Genomic DNA, 26,131 nt, shown 5'->3' with positions numbered 1-26,131 from the left:
AGTTTGAGCAAATGCTGCCAAATCTCCTATTTGAACAGGTATAATGGATGTATGTGCTCCTGGAACCACATGTGAGATGGGAGTTGGCCTTGGCCTTGGCATACGCGCGGCTCTTGGGTCCCAAATTTCATATGGTGGTGTACCAGACGGTGGTCCAAAGTTTACAGGCGTGGCCGTAGGCATAGGGGGTGCCTGATATGGCATGTTATTATTAAATGGCATGGCTCCACTTGTATAAGAGCTTGGATAATTCCATTGTGGATTGTAAGCTCTTGGAATAATCGGAGGTGTAGGAGCTACATGAGGCTGAGGTACGACAGGTGCACATGATTGATACATACATGTAGGTATAGTTGGGGGCACTGTGCTACTAGGCATCGGCGCAGTATTAACAAATGAACTCCATGGTGTATTTCTTGTCATGCTCACCACTGGGATATGCATGGTATCCGTAGTGTCATTAAGAGAAAGATGAGCTAGATCTGGGAAGGTAAAGCTGCCACTTGTGGGCTCAGATTGTACTGAGGCCCCTGGCGAAACAACATATGGAGGATCAATGGGGCTCACTGAGGGAGTCTCCATTTGTGATAGGGTTGGTTGGTTGGCCTTTCCCGTATCCAAGAATCTCATTAGGCCTGTTGAAGGCATGTCGATCCCTGTGTTCTGTCTTTCTAACTCGACAATCCTATGGAGGACATCACAGACTTTCTGTTGTTGCTCATCTATGCTAGTAGCACCCGATGTGGATTGTAGAACATCTAACCAACCCACATGATAGGTGTGTCCTGTGTACCGATCAGTTAAAGCTTTTGCTTGTAGGTCATACTCCCAATTTTCGTTTAGGAATATCCCATCTAGGCTTGGCGTGCTAGAGGTTTCCCTTGAAGTGGAAGCATTATTGCTCCCCATCGCTTGCCCCTCCGTGACTGCTACCTTGGGAGCACTCGGTTGCTCGGCTGGCATGATTGTTCTCATAGGAGCCTTTGCTTTCAGGGTTCGACTTTGTTCTAGCCTTCGTAGGTTCTCAATTTCCCTCTCCCTTGTTGCTTGCATATGGCGTTCGATCTCTTGTACTTCGGCAAGACTCTTACCATCGGGTAGTAAAACCTCAGAGGGAGATAGTCCTAAAGGATCAGGAGGTGCAGTGGATGGAACATTCACATGCACACTCTCAAGAAGCATAGGGTCTATTTTAGGCATGAATGACGAATTTACTTCCCCACTCCCTTCATTTATTTCATTAACCGCATGTTCGGAGCGAGTAGCTCTACTAAGGGTCTCTTTTAAGCGGCTAAACATGCTGGACCCGGGACGTGGGCCCATGGCATGCATGTCTTGACTTGAACTATCAGGGTTTGGTGTAGGATACCCCTCCATGACTTCGTAGTCAGAGGAAGAATCACTAGACGCTGTGAGCGGGATGAAAACACACACAGCGCCTCTATAACGACCCGACACACACTCTTGGGAAGATACACACACACACTAGGGGGCACCACTCGGCTTACACAACACACCTGGCCGAGACAGGAAACACACCTATGGAGTGAGAGGAGAGAGACTATCCACTTGCCCACTCCACACACACACACACACACACACACACCCAAAAAACTCAGCTCAAAAGAGGAGAATTTCTGATGTTTATATACAATTGAGCTTGGGCCAACACCAATGGGGCAAATAGCTCACACAATATGGGTAAAATAAGCCAGATACAATCACAAACTGGAGCAGAAACTTCGCTCATAGGAGGAACTTACACAGAAAAACAGCAAGAAGAGAGTGAGGAATTTGGCAAAATGGACAGCGCCATCGCGTCCGGAACGGCCCAAAACCCTAGTCTACAATGTCAAAGTGCTCAAATCCGACCTCGGATGAGCAGTTTATGGCCAAAACAGGCTCCAAAAACCCAAAAAACACACCTGCGGCTGTTCCTCCTCTCTTCTCCACGTTTTTTCTGGTCTTCTCTCTGATTTTTCAGTTCCCACACTTAGCTTTATTACTTGGGCACCCTTGGCCTTTTAGATGACCTCAAACGGACCCCGAACAGGCCAAAAACTGACCTCGCAGTGCATAGTTGTCACCTTTTTGCAGCATTCGCACACCTGGCACTCAGCTTTTTTCCAATAATGCATCTCGCCACCACGTGAAGTGGCCCCAAAAAGTGGTCCTAATGATGACCTTTCTGCGCAACTCTCACAAGAAAACACCCACGTTGTGTCCGTCCTCATCTGCGTGCAAATATTGACCTCGTTCACCCTCCTGACGCCACTAGATGCCATCTGACTCACCTGCTGACCTCATGTCGTCGGCCCGCGGATAGCGTCCTCGAGAAGTTTTACGCGCTACCAACTCCTCCTTATTGTAGAAAAAACACACTAGTATTGATAATAGTGAAAATCGCTACACTATGTACATGTTGTCCTACCTGTACACATGTGGGCCCCACGTAACCACCTGGCTATGGAAATTGGGCAATCCTTTATTCGATGCACCATGCATGGGTATGTACATATGCGCAATCCCTTGCTCCAAAAAACTCCTGACATAATTTGCCCATCCCCTAGCCTGCTAGATCATTCATGATCAGCAGCAGCAAAGAGAGATATGAGACTCGCCGCATCACAGGTCTCCTCATCCCTCACCAACACTGCTTGATCCACAGACAGCTCATCTTGCTCCACCATCATCAATCTAGCATGATACAATTTAAGACGCAACCCATTTACCCTTGACTTATGTAGAACACCATCCAGGTTAGCCAGCTGATATGTGTCATTTGGAAAACACTCCACTACCTTGAAAGGGCCTTCCCACTTAATTTGAAACTTCTTTTGAAAGGTGTTGTCCAGCTTACTATTGTAGCGCAAAACCAAGTCATGTTTCTTGATACCCTTACTTTTAACCTTTTCATTTATCTTTGCCAAAGCCTTATCTTGCATCTGCCCATAATGCTCCAATGCGCTCATCCTATCCAGCTGGACCTCTTGTAGCTGCAAGAGCCTCTCTTTGAATGCATCACTAGGCGGCCCAAGCAACTTCTCTAACATCTTGACCGCAAGCAACTCTACCTCCACGGGCAATAGTGCTTCCTTTCCATACACCAAATGAAATGGATTAAACCCTGTACCTGTCTTCACCGAAGTACGGTAAGCCCATAATGCACTAGGCAATTCCAAATCCCAATTCTTTCCTTGGTGCTCTGTCACTTTAGAAAGAATTTGTACCAACTCACCATTGAATCTTTCATTTAAGCCATTACACTGTGGGTAATAAGGAGTGGTATGCTGGTGCCTAATCTTCATCTTTGTGCATAAGAAGTCTAGTAGTTTAGCTCTAAATCCTGGCCCCTTATCTGAAAGCAGCTCTAATGGCACCCCAAACTTGCAACATATTTCATCATACACAAATTTTGCCACATCCTTTGCAGTGATCTGCTTTACTGCTACAGCCTCTGCCCATCTAGAAAGATAGTCCACTGCCGTCAAAATATAGCTTTTGCCCCTGCTTGTGATAGGTAACGGGCCTATTGCATCAATCCCCCACTTTTCAAACACATCAAACGCCATAATGGTTTTTCGTAGCTCTGGCTTCAACACTCTCTTCCCAAATGCTTGACACCTATTGCAAGACCTACACCAATGGTGAACATCCTTGTGCAAACTAGGCCATACATACCCCTCTTGCAAAATCTTATGCAAGGTGATCTTTAGAGCAAAATGGCCACCACATGCCCCTTCATGATTCTCTTCCAACACTCTGCAAAGCTTCTCCCGCTGATAGCCGTTTTTCGGCTCTCCATAATTGCTATACTAAGTTACTCCACCCTACCAAATTCACCCAAACGCTATGGCTATCCCTACCATTTCATTGTACATAGGCGTGTGTGAGTTAGGGGGCTTTTCCCATATCTTCTTAAAAACCCTCAGCTAGCTAGTCACTGGGCTAGTTGAGCCAAAAAAATAAATAAAAATAAAAAATAAAAGTATATTATGGCCTCTGTGTGTAAATATTTCATTGTATATATGGCCTAAATATAGGGATTTTTTATAATTAGTTTGATATTTTATTTAAATATTTCTACTTAGGTGTGTGTTTTATTAAACCTATGTACACCTTCTTTCATCCTCTTACACCATAATTATATTTTTTGCCAATATGTACATACTCTAACCTCATATTTTTCTTTTATACAAATCACTCCCACATTTTCACCCTCACCCTCGTGAAAACAAAAAATTGATTTCTACTCATTGGTTACTTTTATTATATTATTTACTTGCATACCTTTTCCTCTTTCACCCAAAATAATTCAAGGAGGGACCATATCATATGATTCCAATATCTTTCCATATCCATAACTCCTCCATATTTTTATTTTTATTTTTACTCATTATTCTAACACCATGTGCTCATTGAGCTAAAGTCCATGAATAGTCCATACACTAGTCCCACCATGTATATATTTCTTATTTCACCAATAATCCTCCTCCATGCATGGGTCAAGGGCAACTTGAATGCTTTGTATTATAATATGACAAAGGAGGGGCTCACTCTTGGATGCATTGTACAAATTCAACAAAGGAGGGGGCCACTAAAAGACTTTTGCAGGCATAAAAAACAGGCTTTTTGGTGAGAATTTTGGCACCTATCTCCACTCCGAATTTGGAGCGGTGGTCAAAAGAGAAAATGTAGCCCACGCTCTGAATAATCACCTCAAATGTTTTCATGATTTTTGGAGCTACCAGCGGTGAGCTATGATTTTTTGAGTGGACCCCAGTCTGCCCACTTCTCTCACAAGTAGCCCTTAGTCTTCTCTCACCCTTCCACACACCTACTCACTCTTACACATCCCTCCCTCTCCTTCCCTCACTCAAACCTGCAATTTCCATGTCTTCTCCCACCCTCTTCACCATTACCCTTCTCTCTCATCCCTATAGTTCTTTTATGAACCTCTACATACATACACCCTCTCCATGTCTCTCTCTATTGCTTCTATGTTACAATTTCATTTACCTCTCCTAAAATATCTAAAATTCAGCATCTTAACCATGATAACTTCTGCAAATTGAGGATTTTTCGACAACAAATCCTCTTTTCATCGTGGTGGTCAACCGTGGCGGCGGCCTAAAGAAGCGAAGAAGAAGAAGAAGACTAGCGGTCATTTTTTCCACAATCTACACAAGGGTGAGTTCAAGCTTCTTCAAAGCTTTCACCATCTCAATGATTCTCTTTTAATTCACACCTCTTCCTTCATCAAATCAACTCACTCTACCCATTGTAAATGTAACATTAACTTTCTAGTGATTACTAACGACTAACATACTAACACAAAATAGCATTGACCTAACCATAAAAGACATATATAGTAACTCTCTCTCTCTCTCTCTCCCCTTCCTTAAAACTTACTTTCACCTTATCTACCATCAATAATGCTCTCTTTTGAGCCCACACCCATGACTCAAGCAGACAAAGAAGGCCCGCAATGTTTTGATATTCAAAAAAATCATAATCCTGATTTGTTAGCTTGTAAATTAGGATTTCCAATAATCTTAATGAGGGGTCTCCAACCTATAAATAGGCCCCTCTCCTTCTTGTAAAACAACCTCCAACATCTCACATAGCACCCCAACACTCTATGCGTGAGGAGAGACTTAGGTGTAGCAACCACTTGTGAGCTTCACTCTTGGTGTGAGAGAAGCCTTCAAGCTACACATTGCAAGTGAGAGAGCGTGAGTTCCACAAATCTCGAAACCACTATTGTATATGCTCCTTCATCATCAATCAATTGAGGTTTGGTGCATCAAAGGCGTGATTCGACGTTTAAATCTTCGTCCTTCCATTTGTGCAATACGGTTTGGTGAATTCAAGGTGACTTGTGTATTTTGAGTTTTATCGGTTGATCTTGATTTTAAAAAGTGTTTTAGTGTGTTTTTCATTTCCAGTTTTGTGTCCATTGTAAGAGGGTATTGTGGTGAGAGGTCTCCCACACCCTAAGACAGTGTGTGTGTGTTTTGGCAATGATTAGCAATCACTAAGCATTGAGTGAGTTTTGTACAAGTTCTACGATAGCATCATAACGAACCATCTCCATTTGCAAGTCACAAATAAGGTATTATGCAAGATCCTTCCCTCTCTCTCTTCCCTTTGCTCTAGCTCTCTCTGGTCCATTTCATGTGTGTCTTGGTGTGAGGTTGCTTGTGTGTGTTGTGTGGTGCATCTTCTTGGTTGTGCCAAAATCTCTCTTGCGTCCTAGTTCGCATACCATAACTAGGTGGTGCCCCTATCTTGTTTGGGTTTGGCTGTGGGTTTGTTGTTGTGTTGTGCTTGTGGTTGCCCCAGCCCCAATTGAGCAGCACGGGAGCCTTGAGGGGTGTTTAGAGGTCGCCTCTCTTGTTGCCCGCCCCGGACCGCCTCAATTTTGGTGCCCCCACGGAGGAAAGGCTTGTGTATCTTTTTGTGTAGGTTCAACCTTTAGCATAGTCAAGTAGGTTGCATGAATCACGAGAATTTGTATGATCCTTTCATTCCCATTGCAAGGCAAAAGGTACACATAATTGTTAGTACTAAGTTGCAATTTTAGCGAGTAATTCGTAGGATTTTAGGTCCTCTTAGGTTGGCCGAGATAAACGCTTCAGTAAACCCTTTTATTTTGCCTCTGATTAGGTACGACCTTAGTTTGGACGTCTATATTTTTGTTTTGTTTTGAGTATTAGGTCATGCATAGACCATGGATAATGGCCCAGGAATAGAGGTTTTTCCCTTCCATTTCACTCCACACATTAGAATAAACATTGCAATTAGTAGAAAAATCCATTTTCAACAACGTATGGTATTCATGTTTGGTGCCCAAAGAGTAGGAGAAATTCTCGCATCACCAAACCCTGTCATTCTACCTCTTATTGATTATCATAGGTCATTTGATGTGAATATTTTTATTTTGTTGTAGAGTAGATTGCAATTTAGAAAATATTATTGTGTAAATCTTTTAAAGAAAAAAAAAACGCGTCACTTTGAAATCAATTCAATGGAGAGCCAACGCCAAATGTCTGGATATCCTCTTTTCTTTGGAGAGCCTGGAGAGGATGCAGAATTATTTCTAGTGAATTTCAAGATGTCTTGCCGTATCAAGAGGATAGTAACTGATCAAGAACGTGTAGAAATGTTTGAGGTGGTCCTTAGGAAAGATGCTAGCACTTGGTTTGACTCTTTGCCTGAGGAATTTAAAGGGAATTACACGGAAGTTTTAAATCGTTTCAAGAAATACTTCTTTGATCCCCAAAACACTCAGAAATTATGGCAAGACATTGTTTCTCATAAGCAAAAAGACTTAGATGACTACTACTTGTACAAGCAAGAGTTCCTAAGTCTTTGGGCTCTATGGATACGAAATGTTGCTAACCTTGGTGATGGTGCAGAATTTCTAAAGAAGGAGAGGTTCATAGCCGGACTCTTTCCTGACCTTAAGGTAAAAGTTGAGGCGGGTGCACCTGCTACCTTTGATGCAGCTGAAACTAGGGCTGCTGAGAAATATAGGAAACTCAAGTGCTTAAGGGGGGAGGTTCCAATAGAAGGTCTTAGACCCAAAGGTAAGTCACAAGCATCAACATGTAAGGAGCTTCCTGAGGTAACGGCGGAAGTGATTGAGAAGTTAAATGAATCCTTAAGCAGCCTGTCAATTCCCCTTGCACAAGCCGTAGGTCCAAAGGGACAAGCAAAGAAGTCTGAAGAGCGAGACCCATGACCTAGGAGAGTCTTGCAATGTTGGAATTGCGGAGAGTCTGGACATGGGATGTATAATTGTCCTTGGCCCCGTGGAGAGCCAGGGAGACCTAACTTGAATTACCCAGTGATGAATGCAGGAGAAGGAGCTGGTCAACAACCAAGGCTTCTACAAAGGCTAAATGGACCAAGACCACCTCCACAAGGGGTAGAAGGAGTTCCACCTTTTCCAGATCCAAATGTGCATGTGGTAGAGGTGAAAAATTCAAATGAGGTTGAAATGGAAGCCAATGGCATTAAGCGTGGCCGACGAAAAGGTAAAGAGAAAGAAGGAGTCACATCACAGAGTGACCATGGACAAGGCAAGAAGGCAAAGGAAACCAAGGAAACCAAGAGGACTCGACGTCGTATCAACCTCCAAGACTTCCCTCTTGGACAGGGTATGGCTCCGTACAACTTGTTGGAAGACATGAGAGGTAAGGGTCCTGATATCTCATGGCCTCAGTTTCTTGCATTATGCCCACAAGTTAGGAGGGATTTAATAAAGGCAGTTAGCACTAGGAGAAAGGTAAAAGAGAGTGTGCCTGTTGTAAAAATTGCACAAACTGAAATGAATGAGGACATTACACCAGTGCTAGACTGTTACATCAAAGGAAGATTGGTTAGGAAAGGTCTAGTGGATGGGGGTGCACAAATTTGCATCATGACAGAGGGACTCATGCAAAGACTAGGCATGCACATCCATGAGACACCTGAAATCAAAGTCAAGATGGCAAACAATAGCAAGGCTAGGTGTGTAGGCATTTGTAAAAATGTCTTTGTAGAGGCCTTTGGCATTAAGAAAGCGGTGGATTTTTATGTTATGTCGACCAAGGGAAGTGGTTATCCATTTATCCTAGGAAGACCATGGCTAATGAAAATGCGAGCTTTGCAGGATTGGGAGAGTGGGAAATTAATTTGCAGGAATGACAATCATAAGAAGGTTGTCTTTGACATGAAGGAGCAACGCCAAGAGTAGCTCCATGAAGAATCATCTCAAGGTGAGACGAAAGAAGGTTGGACCGATAGCACTTCAGAAGAAGAAAGTAGCAGCAGCATTACTGAAGAGGAGTCTTCCATCGAAGTCATGGGGGTAAGGTTTAAGCCAAGCAACCAAGAGACCTCTTGTCAAGGCTTGGAGGAGGTAGGTCCTCAAGAGAACGAAGGTGTTCAAGATGAAGGGATTCTGGAAGGTATGCTATCAACAACACTTACAAAGGATGAAAGAGAGGAGTTCAAATGTGTGCTAAGGAAGTTTCCTAGGCTTTTCGCTAAAGACTACACCGACGTGCGTGGGGTAGATGTTGTTCAACACAAGATTGAGTTAAAGCCTGAGGCCACACCTAAAGCTCAGAAGCTACGAAGGCTAGGAGTTATAAAGGAGCAGGCTCTACTCAAGGAGGTAAGAAAGCTTCTAGCAGCAGGTTTCATTTATCCAGTGGAGAATTCAGAGTGGGTCTCTCCTGTTGCTATACCCCCTGAAGCTGCATCGTGGCTCTTTCTGTATGAACCATCAAAGAACAACACATGTGCATTGCTGATCTGTGGCACTTCTTCAACTACCTTTATCACCACCTCTTCCTTAACAATAAGGGGATTCTCCTTGTAGGTCAACAAATCAGCTAGGGTAGCCCTTGTACTATCTTCCACTACGCACGTATTTCCTATTAAGCTTTCTTCGCCTCGCTTGATAAATGTCAATCCTTTGCCTTTCGCCATTCGTAACTTGATCAAATGACACCCTAATAGAATTAATATTCTTTTTCAGATATAAATATTTATTATCCTTGTTTCTGTTTATGTTTTGAGTTGCATCGTGGCTCTTTCTGTATGAACCATCAAAGAACAACACATGTGCATTGCTGATCTGTGGCACTTCTTCAACTACCTTTCTCACCACCTCTTCCTTAACAATAAGGGTATTCTCCTTGTAGGTCAACAAATCAGCTAGGGTAGCCCTTGTACTATCTTCCACTAGAAAAGAGAACTCAAACTCTTGCAGCTCAATTACCCATTTCTTCACCACATTTGACATGTTAGTACCATTAATTAACTGTGGCAAAAAGGCATAACTCGTCAAGAAAACAAAAGGCCGTGGTAGCAAGTAATGATGAAATCGTCGACAAGCAAATATTACACTGGCCATCACTATCTCTACTTCCGATAACTTTCTCTCCGCTACCAACTTCACTCGGCTTGCACAATACACTGGCCTCATATAATGGCTGCCCTTCCCCTTTTGCAATAGCATGGCTCCAATGGCATCATCCCCTACTGATGGATTTACATAAAAAACTTTCTCCCAATCAGGAGCCTGCATGGCTGACAAACCCCCTAACACCTCTTTCACCTCTTGAAACACTTCTTCACACTTGTCATCCCATTGCAATGGATCATGCTTTGCCACTTGCTGTAATGGATAAAGAAGCTGCGAAGACAATGGAATAAACCGTGCCATGTACTTCACTTTGTGTATAAAGGTTGCCAATTGCTTCGTACTCGTAGGTGATGGAAGAAGAATAATAGACTTAACCTTGTCTGGATCAGCCTCAATGCCATTTTCTGACACCATATGGCCCAATAACTTCACCCTTGGCTGTGCTAGATGACATTTCTTTGGATTTAGTTGTCCTCCACATTCATCATATCGAGCCAATACCATCTGTAGACACAGAAGTCATCCATAAAAGCTTTAACACAACTACCAATGAATGGTTCCAACACCCAATTTGCTCTCTCTTGATAGAAGGAAGGTCCATTTGACAACCCAAATGGCAATACTGTGTAGCAATAGCAGCCCCATGGCGTAATAAAAGTTGTCTTTGTGCGGTCTTTAAGAGCAATCTTCAATTGAAAATAGCCTGAAAAACCATCACACACACTGTACCTCTCATAACCTGCCACTGAATCCAAGATCTGATCGATGAATGGAAGAGGATATGGGTTCTTCTTAGTGGCTGCATTTAAGGGTTTAAAATCTACACAAATCCTCCACTTCCCATCCTTCTTTGGACTGACTACTACTGGACTCACCCATTCTGTGGTCTCCACAGGGACTATGAACCCTACCTTCAATAACTTGTCCACCTCTTCTCACAAGGCTTCCATTTGCTCTTGACCCATCCTTCTTAGCCTTTGCCGCACTGGCTTAGCACCTTCTTTCAGCTCTATATGCATCTCTCCACCCTTGAACCCTCTGATCTCTTCATATGAAGTAATGAACAAATCAGGAAAACTAGCCAGCATATGCAAAAATATATCCTTCTCCATAGCTGAGAGGTCTCCACTAATCATTTGCGTCATTAATTCCTGCTTCTTTGACAACTCAACCTTGGTTTGCATCAGCCCTTCAATCACTTCATAAGGCCCTTCACTTTCATCTTCAACCTCATTCGCAAATGCAACTAAACCAATCTCCTGGATTTCTTTGTCCATCAAAAGAAATGCAACATCAGCATCCTCATCACTGCTGGTAGTGCTATCACTGTCCTCATCTGTCACCGTGGAAGAGTCTTCATCACTAGACTCATCCTCATCTTCATAAAGCTCCTCTAATCATTTCCTTGTGTCCATATTATAAAGCTTCTTGGTACCTGTCTTTCCATAGAGGCTAATCGTACCATGTCGCCAATCTTGAACAGCTCCCACTGCACGTAACCATGGTCTGCCCAGTATAATAGGATATGCTCCCAACCCTGCTGGCATCACATGAAAATCAACCACTGCCTTTGCATCATATGCCTCCACTTCTAAGCTCTTTACAACACCCAAGCATTTTACTTTTTGATGGTTTGCCAATCTGATCCGAAAACCTGACACCCCAGCCACTGTGAGACCCATCTTCTCAACGCATGAGTGTGTTATGACACATATTTGGGCTCCGCCATCCACATAAACTTGTCCCAAATTTTTCCTTTTATGCCACACATCTACTATTGGACAAATGTCTGGTAGCTCATCCATTGCCAACACCTTTACTGAACCTCTCTCTGGCTCTTTCTCCATTGGGTTAACCATCCTCTTCCACTGTCGCTTTAGCTTAGGCACCATCTCTATAAGCTGCCCAAAAGTAAAATCTGCCTTCCTGCTCGTCAGATCCTCCTTCAAGTCATAGCTTAATTGCCCATCCCCTAGTGGAAAATCTGAAACATGAAACTTTCGACGAGCTCTCCTTTTCCTCTTGGCCTTGACATCCTCGCCTTCATGGCTCTTTCCTTTCTTCTTACTAGGACCTGGGGCACTTCTTCCTTCCTTATCCTCTGTGGTCCTCTTCCCAATAGGCATCACTAATGTATCCTCTAGCTTTGATGCCTTCTCCAAGGTGACTACACTTAGCACTTTTGTCTTTCCCTTTTCCTCCTGAGTCAGTCCACTGGTTCCTTCGTCTCCCTTAATTTCGATGCCATAATCATTTGACCTAGTTAGCACCTGTCTTGGCAATGGATACATGTCTCCCCCCATCCTTGGTGGCTTATCACATTGCGGGCTGATGTGACCCAACTCTCCACAATTATAACATGTGGGCGTCTGCCTCCAAAACCTACCATTGCTTTGTCCAACACCATTCCTAGGCCTTTCTTCACCTCCTTGCTGATTTGCAAACCTCCCTCGACCTCGATTATTTCCCACTTGACCTAGCATGTTTAGGCTGAGATTCTTCATCAAATCTACCATTTGCCTCATGTCTTGCCTTAGCCCATCATCTTGCACTGCTGTAGTGACCACTGCTGGCATAACCTGAGTAGTAACAGGAACTACTAGTTCATGATGAACCCCTGACATGCGCCCTTGTAAAGACTCTATAGGCTGAAATTCAGACCTCATTGGCAAAGACTCCACCGCTAACTGGCTCATTTTCCCCAGCTTCCACTCTTTGTTCCTTGCTACCTCTAGTGCATCTTCATATGTCCTAGGCTTCTTTAGCTCCACTCTCCAACGTATATTCTCCCAAAGACCAACTAAGAACCTGTCCTTCTTCATCATGTCAGGCGGGGGTACCTGTGGTGCTAAAGCCTTGCACATTCGCTCCCATGCCAATGAAAACTTACGTATGTACGCATCTACTGGCTCACCTTCCTTCTGCACCAAACCCTGTACTTCTTGCCACACTTTGTCAGGATCTTCTATCTTCACAAACTCCACTTCCAATCCATGCCTTAGATTGTCCCAACTCAATCTTATAGGTGGATCTGCTGCACGCAACTCCTCTTCAAATGCCTTGGACCAAACTCGTGCATCACTCTTCAAACAAATTTGGAGAAGGCGTAACATTTGCGTAGGGTCCTGAATCTGGTTGCTAATGCAGGCAACCTCCATCTTTTCCAAAAATTCTTCCACATCTTCATCACTTCTTCCATGAAACTCCGGATAAGAGAAAGCCATGGCTACCCAAGTTACAATGCTTTGAGAACCCCTTTGAACACACGTGCAAGAACCCAAAACTTTTGACTACCCAATCCCCAAAAACTTCAATGGAGCTCAACTTTAGATAAGGACAAACACATGCACATCAAATGAGTTTTCATAGTTGATCATCGGAATGACAATAGGCAAAGGACATTCCAGGATCTCTCTCAATCTCCTTGGACCAAACATAAAGACTATGCGCTGCTGGAAAAAGATCTTCCTGGACACATGAACATTAATCTGAATTCTTTGAGTTAAATGAAAAGGAGTGAACTGAGGGCCATTTTGATCATCCATTAAAGCCAACCATGAAGCTCCCAAGAAGGCACACCTGACTCAACCTCTGATTTTGCCAAAATTTCAGCAGCATAACAGCATAAATGGCTCAAAATATCAAAAAACCAGCCATCATAACCTGGGAAAATTTCGACAGAGTTTCCCCAGAAGTAGAGCAGTAGGAACCCAAAATATAGATTGTTTATGTATGCATAAACTGTCAACAATAGAACCCGAGCATCAAGTAGGACTCACTAGTACATAGCCTATGGCGAGGTCACAAAAAGGGTGCTCCAGCTACCTGTATCACCGAAAGGATCTCCACATTTGAGAATCCTCCAGCTCAATAAAAACCTCACGCTATCGACCCTCACACGAAGACTAATGCAAATCGCATATAGTCAAGTCTCAGAAATGACTATCTTCCAGACCAAGTCTCAGAAATGGCTGGGACTGCCAAATACAACCAAGTATGGCTCCACAAATGCGTACAATGGCAGTTTCCACAAGTAACGTACAATCAAGCAGACAATGCGCTCAAACAGGCGCCAAATGATGCATACCCACAACAACTGCAAGTGACATCACTACTAGTATATCACTGTACTCCAGCTACCTGTACCTGTGTGAATCACCTGTACCTGTACCTGTCCCTGTAACCTGTAACCTGTAATCTGTAACCTGTAATCCCGAAGCTCGAAGCTTGAAGCTCGAAGCAGAAGGTACTCGAAGAAGATCCTCCGTGGGGGCACCAAAAGAATGTGAGCGGGATGAAAACACACACAGCGCCTCTATAACGACCCGACACACACTCTTGGGAAGATACACACACACACTAGGGGGCACCACTCGGCTTACACAACACACCTGGCCGAGACAGGAAACACACCTATGGAGTGAGAGGAGAGAGACTATCCACTTGCCCACTCCACACACACACACACACCCACCCAAAAAACTCAGCTCAAAAGAGGAGAATTTCTGATGTTTAGATACAATTGAGCTTGGGCCAACACCAATGGGGCAAATAGCTCACACAATATGGGTAAAATAAGCCAGATACAATCACAAACTGGAGCAGAAACTTCGCTCATAGGAGGAACTTACACAGAAAAACAGCAAGAAGAGAGTGAGGAATTTGGCAAAATGGACAGCGCCATCGCGTCCGGAACGGCCCAAAACCCCAGTCTACAATGTCAAAGTGCTCAAATCCGACCTCGGATGAGCAGTTTATGGCCAAAACAGGCTCCAAAAACCCAAAAAACACACCTGCAGCTGTTCCTCCTCTCTTCTCCACGTTTTTTGTGGTCTTCTCTCTGATTTTTCAGTTCCCACACTTAGCTTTATTACTTGGGCACCCTTGGCCTTTTAGATGACCTCAAACGGACCCCGAACAGGCCAAAAACTGACCTCACAGTGCATAGTTGTCACCTTTTTGCAGCATTCGCACACCTGGCACTCAGCTTTTTTCCAATAATGCATCTCGCCACCACGTGAAGTGGCCCCAAAAAGTGGTCCTAATGATGACCTTTCTGCGCAACTCTCACAAGAAAACACCCACGTTGTGTCCGTCCTCATCTGCGTGCAAATATTGACCTCGTTCACCCTCCTGACGCCACTAGATGCCATCTGACTCACCTGCTGACCTCATGTCGTCGGCCCGCGGATAGCTTCCTCGAGAAGTTTTACGCGCTACCAACTCCTCCTTATTGTAGAAAAAACACACTAGTATTGATAATAGTGAAAATCGCTACACTATGTACATGCTGTCCTACCTGTACACATGTGGGCCCCAGGTAACCACCTGGCTATGGAAATTGGGCAATCCTTTATTCGATGCATCATGCATGGGTATGTACATATGCGCAATCCCTTGCTCCAAAAAACTCCTGACAACGCGATATGAGGATCTTGGGTCGCGCTACCTTGAGTCCCGGCGGAAGGTCCAGAACCTAGGGTGGAGGAATAATGGGTGCCCGCGTAAATGGAGGCACTACCAATATGCTCGTGCTCTAACACTCGTCCAGAGCGTAGGTTCATATGACTTGGATCCCCTACAAGTGCCAGTGAGGGCCCGTGAAGGCTGCTCACCTAGTAATTTTGGGTATTTTGCAACCCAAGTCTTTTCTTTTAAAAAAAATTTATTTTTTTATTTTTTGATTTTTTGGTCCTTTTTTTCTGACCCAGCTATAGAATAGAACGTATGATAGCTCAAACGATCGTCTCGGTCAGAGGGACGTGTGTGTGCCGTGCTTTACAGCCCTCCGTTTGGTCACTTTATGCCCTCGAAATCCCTAAAACTGTCAATTTCTAGTAGGGAACTAGGCCGAAATTAGAAAGTCTAAGGGTGCAAGTGGGAAGAGAAGGGAGGAGAGTGGAGGACTTGCCCCACATGCTCTCATTCCCTCTTGAGGGGGTAGGGTATATATATAAGAGTGAGTCTAGTATATATCATAAGACTGAGGACTGAGGTGTGGGCCTGGGCTTGGGCTTGGGGAAATGATCTCGATCCCGATCAAAATTTTAGTGTAGCCGCCCAGTCACTCACGCTTAAATATTTTTGGTTAATATATATATATATATATATATATATATATATATATTTATTTATTTATTTATTTATTTATTTATTTATTTTATTTTTTATGTTTTATTTAATTTTTTTTGGGGCGACAACCGCGCACGGTTTTCGTGACCCTTTCTTGGCCACACACACTGTCACCTACCTAATCTCCTAGTCAACAGCTCATAGCTCATAGACAACTCACTCCCTTATCTACTTCCTAACAGTGCTGCTAACCACTAACTAATCTACTAACTAATCTGTTAACTGCTTACTGACAGTGAGCTAACTGTCCACCTACTTCCTCTCTCACTACCTTACTGTGCAAAGACTATGTGCAGGCAAACCTTGACAGAAAACTGTGTACAGACTGTGTGCAAGCAAAAATTGCTAATTGCCTTCCTACTTATTCATTCACTGCAAACAAGTTAACGACTACTAATTGTGCAAAGACTGTGTGCAAACAGAAAACACAACATTATGCAGAAATCACAGAACTTGCAGACAACACAGAAATTAACAACTTGCAGAAAAAAAACTCATTCCTCTTCCTCTTCCTCTTCTCTCCTACTACAAAAAACTCATAGGAGAAGCACAAAGTGCCTCTTGGGCTTAGTGTAGGGCGATTCCCCGGCAGCGGTGCCAAAAATGTGCGCTCCTTGCCGCACTGTCGAAGCAAGAGCCTTGCCTAACACTGTGTGCGAGCCATAGACGGCTCCAAGCACACAACTAGCTTAACTAGTAAGCTCAAAAGAGGGCAATGGTGTGTCACTCACCGCTCTATGCTCCTGCCGTGGAGGATTCCTCGCCGCGAAGAAGAAGGAGATGTCGCTACGTGATGCTCAACCGCTTCACCGCCGTCGTGCCGCCGCAATGCTCGATCACTCTCTCTCTCTCTCTCTCTCTCTCTCTCTCTCTCTCTCTCTCTCACACACACACACACACACACACACACACACACACACACACACACATACACACACACACAAGGAGGTGAAGAAGAAGAAGATGGAGATGGAGATGGAGCAAGAGAACTCTTCTATTGCACAAATGAGAGAATAAGTGAATTTTAGGTTTAGTTGGCTTTTATATGAGCTCACCCCATTCACACTTGGGCGCTCATGCTTAGCCAACTAATCCCTTGAATGTCCCGGTTAGAGTGCGCCTCTCATCGGCGATCACTCTTACCCTTTTCCTATTGGTCCGACAAGCCCGGTACCTGACTCTACCAAATACATAATACACGTCCGTCGTAGGTGATGGGGTGTCCGTGAGCCATGAGGGTTAACATCATCGCACACTTATCTACACCATAATTCAAAGAGGGACGAGAGAAAACAAGAGAAGAAAAGGCAAGAAAGATATCACCCTCTTCTCCATCTTCTTCATCCTCTTCATCTTATGAAGAAAGTGATGGTACAGACAAGGAGGAACAAGGGAAGAAAAGGGCGAGAAAGAGGTCACCCTCTTCTCCATTCTCCTCAAATTCTTTCTCTTCTAAAGAAAGTGATGGTACAGCTTTCGAACCACCAAAAATAAGAGGCCATAGGAAATCCTATGCCGCATGGAAGAGGTCACCCAAGCTCAAAAAGTTCCAAGAGGGAGGAAAGAACATCTCTTTCCTTACCTACAATGGCACCTTTGGTGCTACGGACAAAGTCTTGGCCTTCATCCAACAATTCGATGCGGCGTTTGGAGATGAGGGCTTCACGGAGTCCTGTAAGCTACACCATATGCATTTTCAAAAGTTCTCCAGGAAATGGTGGTCTAGCCTACGGGAAAACAGTGAAGCTCCACAAACATGGAAAGCTTTAAGAGCTTCCATGATGAAGCATTTTTTGGCTACCGATGCCAACGACAAATTACTCACCAAATGGCAAAGCTTGAAGCTCTCTCCCTACAAATCTATTCACAAATATTTAGACAACTTTTGGGACTTACATCTCAAAGCCACTGTCTTCAAAACGATGGATTTTGGAGAGCAAAAACAACAATTTTGTGCGGGTCTAACTAAAGATATGGCAGAGTATGTCAACTCCCAAAGGCCATGCACCATATTTATGGTTATACACCATACCTTGGTGGCTTCACAAATCAATTTCCAAAAAGGGGCTAAGAGAAATCTTAAGCCCACGGAGAAAAAGGACTGTAATAACGAACCTAAGGGGAAGGACCATGTCCAAAAATCTCCCAAAGGCAATGCCAACAATAACAAAGCTAAGGAGAAGGGATTTTATAAAGGCTAAAATAAACTCTCTCCTGAAGAGCTAGAGAGTTATCGTAAACACAACCACCATTTCAAGTGTGGGGAGCAAGGGCATGCTTATCCTGCTTGTCCCCACAAGAATACACAAAATGAGCCTCCTAGAGCTACCTTGGTCGAAATCCAAGAAGAGGATGCTCACCACAAAGTATCTCCTCTATGCCATGCTTGGGAAAAAGTAAGAGAACATGATGCTTTTATTCTCTTTGACCCTGGTTCTACTCACAATTTCATATCCACAGAGTTGGCTACCAAGCTAGGCATCCAAGCCCATGAGATGGGAGATGACCTACCTGCCGATGGAGCTTTCAAGGGGCAAGAATCCTCAATCACTCCTTTAATTGGGAAATTGAGGCTCCATGTCCAAAGCTATGTGGAAAAGAAGGATTTCTTTATCTCTCCTCTCAAGCACGAGGATGTAATCCTAGGGGCACCATGGTTTGATCCAATGGCTGCCAATGTTAAATTCCCTGAAAGGCAAATCTACCTTAGGTTCAGGGAAAAAGATATGTACATAGATGCTAAAGAGTTTGGTAACACCATACCCATTGTACATACGCAAGCTTTCAATAAGTCAATAAAGAGCTCTATTTCCGTGTATATGTTTTTTGTTAAAGATTCTCAAAATGAACCTAATGCTTTAGCAAAAGAAAATATAAACAATCACAAGGAATTAGAGCTATCCAATGTTCTCAAGGGATTTCAAGATGTTTTTTTTTTACGAAATCCCTTGTGAACTACCTCCTGAATGAGGCAATGATGACCATGCAATTGAACTTCTTCCAGGAAGTTCACCACCTAATAAACCTCCTTATAGAGTTTTTCAAGATCAATGAGGGGAGATTATGCGGCAAGTGCATGAGTTAGTTGAGAAGGGCATGGTTAGGCCTAGCTCATCTCCATTTTTCTCACCGGTTTATTAGTGCAAAAGAAAGACGTCACATATCGTATGTGTGTTGATTATAGAGCACTAAATAGGATCATTATCAAAAATAGGTTTCCCATCCCACGGGTAGAAGACCTATTTGATAAGCTACAAGGGTCGACCTACTTCACTAGGATTGACCTAACACGTGGCTAACATCAAATAAGGATAGCTGATCAAGACATTGTAAAGACCGCATTTTGCACTACGTTTGGTCTTTATGAGTACATTGTCATGCCTTTTGGCTTGACGAATGCACCAGCCACATTTAAGTGCTTGATGGATAATCTATTTAGGCCTCACCGAACCTTTACTGGAGTATTCTTTGATGATATAATCATCTACTCTAACTCACTAGACGAACACAAGAAATACCTCTGGGTAATATTTCAAGTCTTACGAGAAAATAAACTTTATATTAATCAAAAGAAAAGTGAGTTTTTCTTACAAGAGATTCTGTATTTAGGTCACATTATCTCTCAAGATGGCATCCAAATGGATCCATCCAAGTTAGAAGTAATAAAAGGACGGCCTAATCCAAGAAATCTACATGAACTAAGAAGTGTTATAGGTATGTGTGCAACCTATTACACTTCATAGAAAAGTTATCACAAATCGTGGGACCATTACATGACCTAAAAAAGAAAAACGTTAGATATACATGGTCTGCCAAGGAGACTCACAATGCTTTTGAAAAGGTTAAATAAAAGCATATCTCTCAACTTGTGCTTACACTACCGGATCTCTCAAAGCCATTTGAGATCCAATGCAACGCTTGTGGTGATTGCCTTGGAGCTTTTTTGCTCCAAGAATGGCACGCCATAGCCTATGAAAAGTCAAAGGCTCGACCTTGTTGAGCAAGCTCGAGGCATATACAAAAAGGAACTCCTTGCAATTCTACATGCCTTAGACTTGTGGAAGCACTATTTACTGGGGACTCCTTTCATTCTGTAGACGGATCACCAAAACCTTAAGTACTTCATGACGCAGACCAAGCTCTTCTACAAACAAATGAGGTGGGCAAATTTTCTTTCACGATTTCATTTTCATATTTCTCACATTGTTGGCAAGCATAGTCAAGTAGCCAATGCACTTTCAAGACGACCGAGAGTGAATGCGCTTTCCATAGCAACTCACAATGATCTATCTTCCATGATAGATGAGTACGCTATTGATCCCAATTTTACAGATGTGATTTCAGCCCTTGCACTAGGGAAGAAAGAAGAACCATTTATCCTACAAGATGGTGTTGGAATTAGGGTTGCAGATAAATGCACACAGCTTGGAGAAGATGAAGGAAGCTCAAGGCACACAATACAGAGTGTGTTACTTAGTGTGCAATGGAAAGATAGATAGCCCTAGAGTGATGGGCGTATATACAATGCTCGGGGGAAAAACCTCCTAAAGAGGGAAAAAATGCCCCAACGGCCATAGTGTGTTCACACACATCACTACCACATGTATATGGTAACAAATCCCCCCTGGAGTAATGCGGTGAACGAGAGCTGGCACATGAGTAAAGGGAAGTGCCATGCCCTGAGGACATGATCAGTCCACAAAGGGGAGTAAGCCCAAAGCTTTGTGGAAAGCTTCAAGCTTCTCACGAGACAATGCCTTTGTGAAAAGATCTACAAGGTTGTCCTGGGTTGGCACATAAGCCAAGATGATCTCTCCTGTTGAGAGCCCTTCCCTGACATAGTGGTAATGCACCTCAATGTGCTTTGTGAGAGGATGAAAAACTGGGTTCCTTGCAACTACCAATCCTCTCTGACTGTCAGTGTAGATAGTGTTGGGAGTGTCCTGTCCAACTCCCAAATTAGCCATAAGGCATCTGAGCCATACACACTCAACCGTAGCTATGAAGATTGCCTTGTACTCAGCCTCACAACTTGAAGTGGCCATAGTAGGTTGCTTCTTGCTCAACCATGATATACATGAATTTCCAAGCATGAAACAAAAACCACTTGTGGACACTCGCGTGTCAAAACAACCAGCCCAATCTGAGTCCGAAAAAGCATGTAAGTCTGGCAGCAATGATCCCCCCTTGGGATAAATCAAGCCAAGATGTAAAGTGCCACTAAGGTAGCAAAAACTCCTCTTGATAGCCTACCAATTCTTAGATCCTGGGCTATGCATAAATCTGCTGACCTGTGAGACTACAAACTGAATATCCTGCCTCGTGTTGCATACATAAATGAGGCTGCCAACAGCAATTTGATAAAAAGTGACATCAGTAGGATCGCCAGCATCGTGTAGACTAAATTTCAAACCTGTTTCCATGGGAGTGACAATAGGTTTGCAATCCTCAAGTCTAAACTTACATAGCAATGTCTCTATGTAAATTTTCTGACACAAGGCAATACCACCATCACACTGCTTAAACTCTATACCCAAGTAATGATGCAACAGCCCCAAATCTTTCATCTTGAAAGTAGCATTCAAATCAGCCTTAAATTCAGCAATATGTCTCTCATTTGGTCCAATGATGAGCAAATCATCGACATAAAGAACCACAATGAGAAGTACATCATCCTCACGCTTTACATAAAGATGAAAGTAGCATTCAAATCAGCCTTAAATTCAGCAATATGTCTCTCATTTGGTCTAGTGATCAGCAAATCATCGACATAAACAACCACAATGAGAAGTACATCATCCTTACGCTTTACATACAATGTGCTTTCTGTTGGACTATTACGAAAGCCTCGTTTGACCAAATTAATGTCAACTTTCTCATACCAAGCACGAGGAGATTGCTTCAACCCATACAAAGCCTTCTTACATCTGCACACTTTGTCCTCTTGTCCTTTTATGACAAAATCGCGAGGCTGCGTTACATAAACTTCCTCAAATATATCACCATTCAAGAAAGCAGTAACAATGTCTGATTGATGTATATCACAACCAAAATGAGCTGCCAATGCACATAGAAAATGCACAGTAGTCATACGACAAGTGGGAGCAAAAGTCTCTTCATAATCTATGCCTTTTTGCTGTGCATAACCCTTTGCAACAAGTCGAGCCTTATGGCGATCAATCTCACCATCCGCCTTGCATATCAACTTGTAAACCCGGTTTGTACCAATGGATTTTTGCCAGGAGGCAAATCACATAAAGTCCATGTGTCATTTTCTATAAGTGCATAATATTCTTATTGCATGGCAGCCATCCAATTTTTTGAATTCTGTGCTTCATGAAAAGATAGAGGCTCCCCAACATCATGTAAGCTAGACACAGCCAAAGCATAACAATCTGATGCATAAGATGCATGGCGAGAGCTTGAACGAGTACGACTAGACAAAGGTGCATCCAATTTACTGTCACCCAAAGTGTGAACCAGCCACTTTGGTATACCTCTAGCCTGCTCATTCTCAGCCCTTTCCTCATCAAGTACATCATGTACATCTACATCGGTAATAGGATGATCTGTAACATTTTAAGAAACCCCCATAGGTTGTACATTTGCCTCATTGGAACTTAAATTTGTATTTCCACCACTAAAAGGAGGCAACAAAGTGTCATAAATGTCCTGTAAGCTTACATTACTGTCTCTAGTACATGAAAGGAAGGGCTGAACAGAATCTTCCACAAACACTACATCCCATGAAACCAGAATACGTTTTGTTTGCCAATGATACAAGCTGTAAACTTTGCTTTCATCACTATAACCAACAAAAATACATTTGATAGCCTTATCATCCAATTTTCTGCACTGTGTTTGTGGCACCAAAGCATATGCCAAACAGCGAAAAACACGCATGTGCTCAATAGAAGGCATTCTATCATGCCATGCTTCATATGGAGTAATAGACTACAAAGCTTTCATAGGACACTTGTCCAGTACATAAGTAGCACACATAATGGCCTCAAGCCAAAAAGAATGTAGCAAAGCTTGTTTTTTGACCATACATTGTGCCATTTTCATAAGTGACCTATTTTTCCTCTCAGCAACACCATTTTGCTGAGGTTTCTAAGGCACTGTACATTGGTGTTTTATTCCAAGACTAGCCAAAAATGCATTAAATTCATGAGACATATACCCCCCCCCCCCCCCCCCCCCCCCCCCCTTTGATCGGAACCGAGGGTACCCATAGTACATTTCGAGACATTTTCAGCCATAGCCAGAAATTGTTTGTTTGCACATAAAAACTTCGGACTTTGCTTTAAGCGGAAATACCCATGCATGCCTGGAGTAATCATCAATGAAAGTCACAAAGTAAAGGTAATTGCCCAAGGATGGAGTTTGCATGGGCCCACAAAAATCACTTTGCACAAGCTGTAACCTGCATGTGTTTTTGAACTGAACCATCCTTTCGAAACTTAGAATGCTGCATCTTACCCAAAATATATCCTTCACAAACATATTTGATGGGGGCTTCAAGAGGCGGGAAAGAAGCAACCATATCAGATTTTTGCAAACGCAACAAACTGGCAAAATTCAGATGACCGAAATGTGCATGCCAAAGTTTTGCATCTGAAATAGCAAGTACTAGCAAAAGTCTAGTAAGAATTTGGTAAGGCATCAAGAATAGTCTGCACAAGGGAACTCTCTGAAATGACTTCACCTGCATAAATAAGTTTCTCGTTGATATCTTTGACACCAACAAGAAAAGTGTCCATATCATCTTTCTCATGCATAATATTCGACTCTAGCTCTTACGCAGCAAAGCAATTTTAGCCTCATTGTGGCTTACATAAAGACCTGCTAGAATATCCCAAGCTTGTTTTGCAGATTTTGCTAAACGGATGTCAGAAACAATGGTGTGCTTCACAGACAACGCAATAAATGCATGAGCCTGTGCATACTTTACACCCCAATGAGCTTGTTCTATCGTAGGCAACCAATCTAATAGCAACAATCCTTGCAGCAAGACCTGCAACATCTCAACATTGCCTACATCCTCAAAACCAGGACGTACATCATGCCCTGCACAATATTCAAGACTCCCTTTGACACAAGAACTTGTTGCATCATATAAGCCCACATCGGGTAATTGTCCCCATCCAACCTATCCTCAGCAGCAAACATCTTGAAGACATCTGTGTTGTTGTCATCCATGGTAAATGTTGCACCTGATGTGAAAACTGCCCAACAGTACGATAAATAGAGCGGGAACAAACGTGCTATATAGCACAAACCATATAAGACTGTAAGGCACCTGTTAGGAAAAAATTGGAACTGATAGAAATTCTACACAAAATGACAAAATTGTCTGTGCAGACCTGCCTGTAGTGGAAACGGAGGCCGAAATGAGCCCGAATCAGAAATCTGAGCAGACTAAGCTCTATGAGCCCTCCCAAAATATTTATCGACCTGCGAACACTCTCCAAACCTCATAGTAATTGGAGAAAGTGAGCAGGCGTATGCTGGAGCAGCTGGCAACTAAGCCCGAGAGGACGTAACCTGCTTTGATACCAATTGTTGGAATTAGGGTTGCAGATTAACCCACATAGCTTGGAGAAGACAAAGGAAGATCAAGGCACACAATAGAGAGTGTGTTACTTCGTGTGCAATGGAAAGATAGATAGACCTAGAGTGATGGGCGTGTATACAATGCTCGAGGGAAAAAACCTCCTGAAGAGGGAAAAAATGTCCCGACAGTTCTAGTGTGTTCACAAACATCACTACCACATGTATATGGTAACATATGGTTATCTTCTCTATGGCAATAGACTATGCATTACTAACTCACTACATGAGAGAGTAATGTATGAATCTCATGCTCCTCCTTATGTGGGGCATAGAGGGATTCAGTCTACCCTAAACGGGATAGAAACATAGTTCTATCAGGGTGCCATGAAAGAAAACATACAAGAGTATGTTTAAAGATGTGTGATATGCCAAAAGACAGAGTTTGATAGAGGGAAGCAACCTGGAATGCTTCAACCTTTGCCAATCTCTAATTCACCATGGGAGAGCATATCCATGGATTTTATCTTTAGATTGCCCAAGTCTATCCATGGGAATATAGGAATATGGATGATAGTAAACAGGTTTAGCAAACAAGCACATTTTATACATGTCAAAAAGACTATCAAAGCCCATCAAATTGCAACCCTCTTCATATCAAAAATCTTCAAGTACCATGCTTTGTCAATGTCCATAGTGTCGGATAGAGATCCTAGAATGACCAGTAATTTTTGGAAGGGTCTCTTTGAGAATTTAGGGACAAGGCTAAACTTATCTTCGGCCTATCACCCGCAAACGGATGGCCAAAGTGAAATAGCTAACCTAACAATACTTGATCTACTAAAAGCCTATGTAATAGAAGTAGATCAAAGGTCCTAATGGGAGAAGTACTTACCATTAGTGGAGTATGCCTACCATAACACTATACATACCTCCACCGAAAAAGCACCTTTTGAGGTAATTGAGGGAAGATCCAAAAGTCCCCTGCTAGTAAAGGTACACGGGAAGATCTTCGCTGCAGATGAGTATAGCCGAGACCTATAAGAATCTTTCCAAAACATTAAGGATGTTATCTCTATCTCACAACAAAGGCAAAATACTGCTGCTAATAAGAATAGAAGAGATCAAGCCTTTAAAGAAAATGATTGGGTCTTGCTTAAATTTCCCAAGGCTCGATTAAGGCACATAATGGGCAAGAATCCCACGGGACACCAAAAGTACTATGCGAAGTTAGCAAAAAGGTCCTATGGTCCCTTCCAAATTCTTAGACCAATCAATGAGATGGCCTATCAACTCAAGTTGCCTAGTCATTGGATCATACACAATGCTTTTCATGTGAGCCTACTAAAGCCTTACAAAGGAGATCCACCTCAAGAACCAACTATTGAAGACCCACCAAAGATCGAGGACCAAGAAGAGGTGCTACAGCCGGAGTCCATTCTCCGACATGAAGACAGGGTATTGAGAGGCGGTAAGATTATCCTATGATATCTTCTTAAGTTTAAGAACTATCCTTTTGAAGAT

The sequence above is a fragment of the Adiantum capillus-veneris genome, chromosome 24, assembly GCF_014529385.1.
Source record: "Adiantum capillus-veneris isolate H3 chromosome 24, ASM1452938v2, whole genome shotgun sequence".
In the NCBI taxonomy this organism is placed as follows: Eukaryota; Viridiplantae; Streptophyta; class Polypodiopsida; order Polypodiales; family Pteridaceae; genus Adiantum; species Adiantum capillus-veneris.
This window is presented reverse-complemented; position numbering follows the sequence as displayed.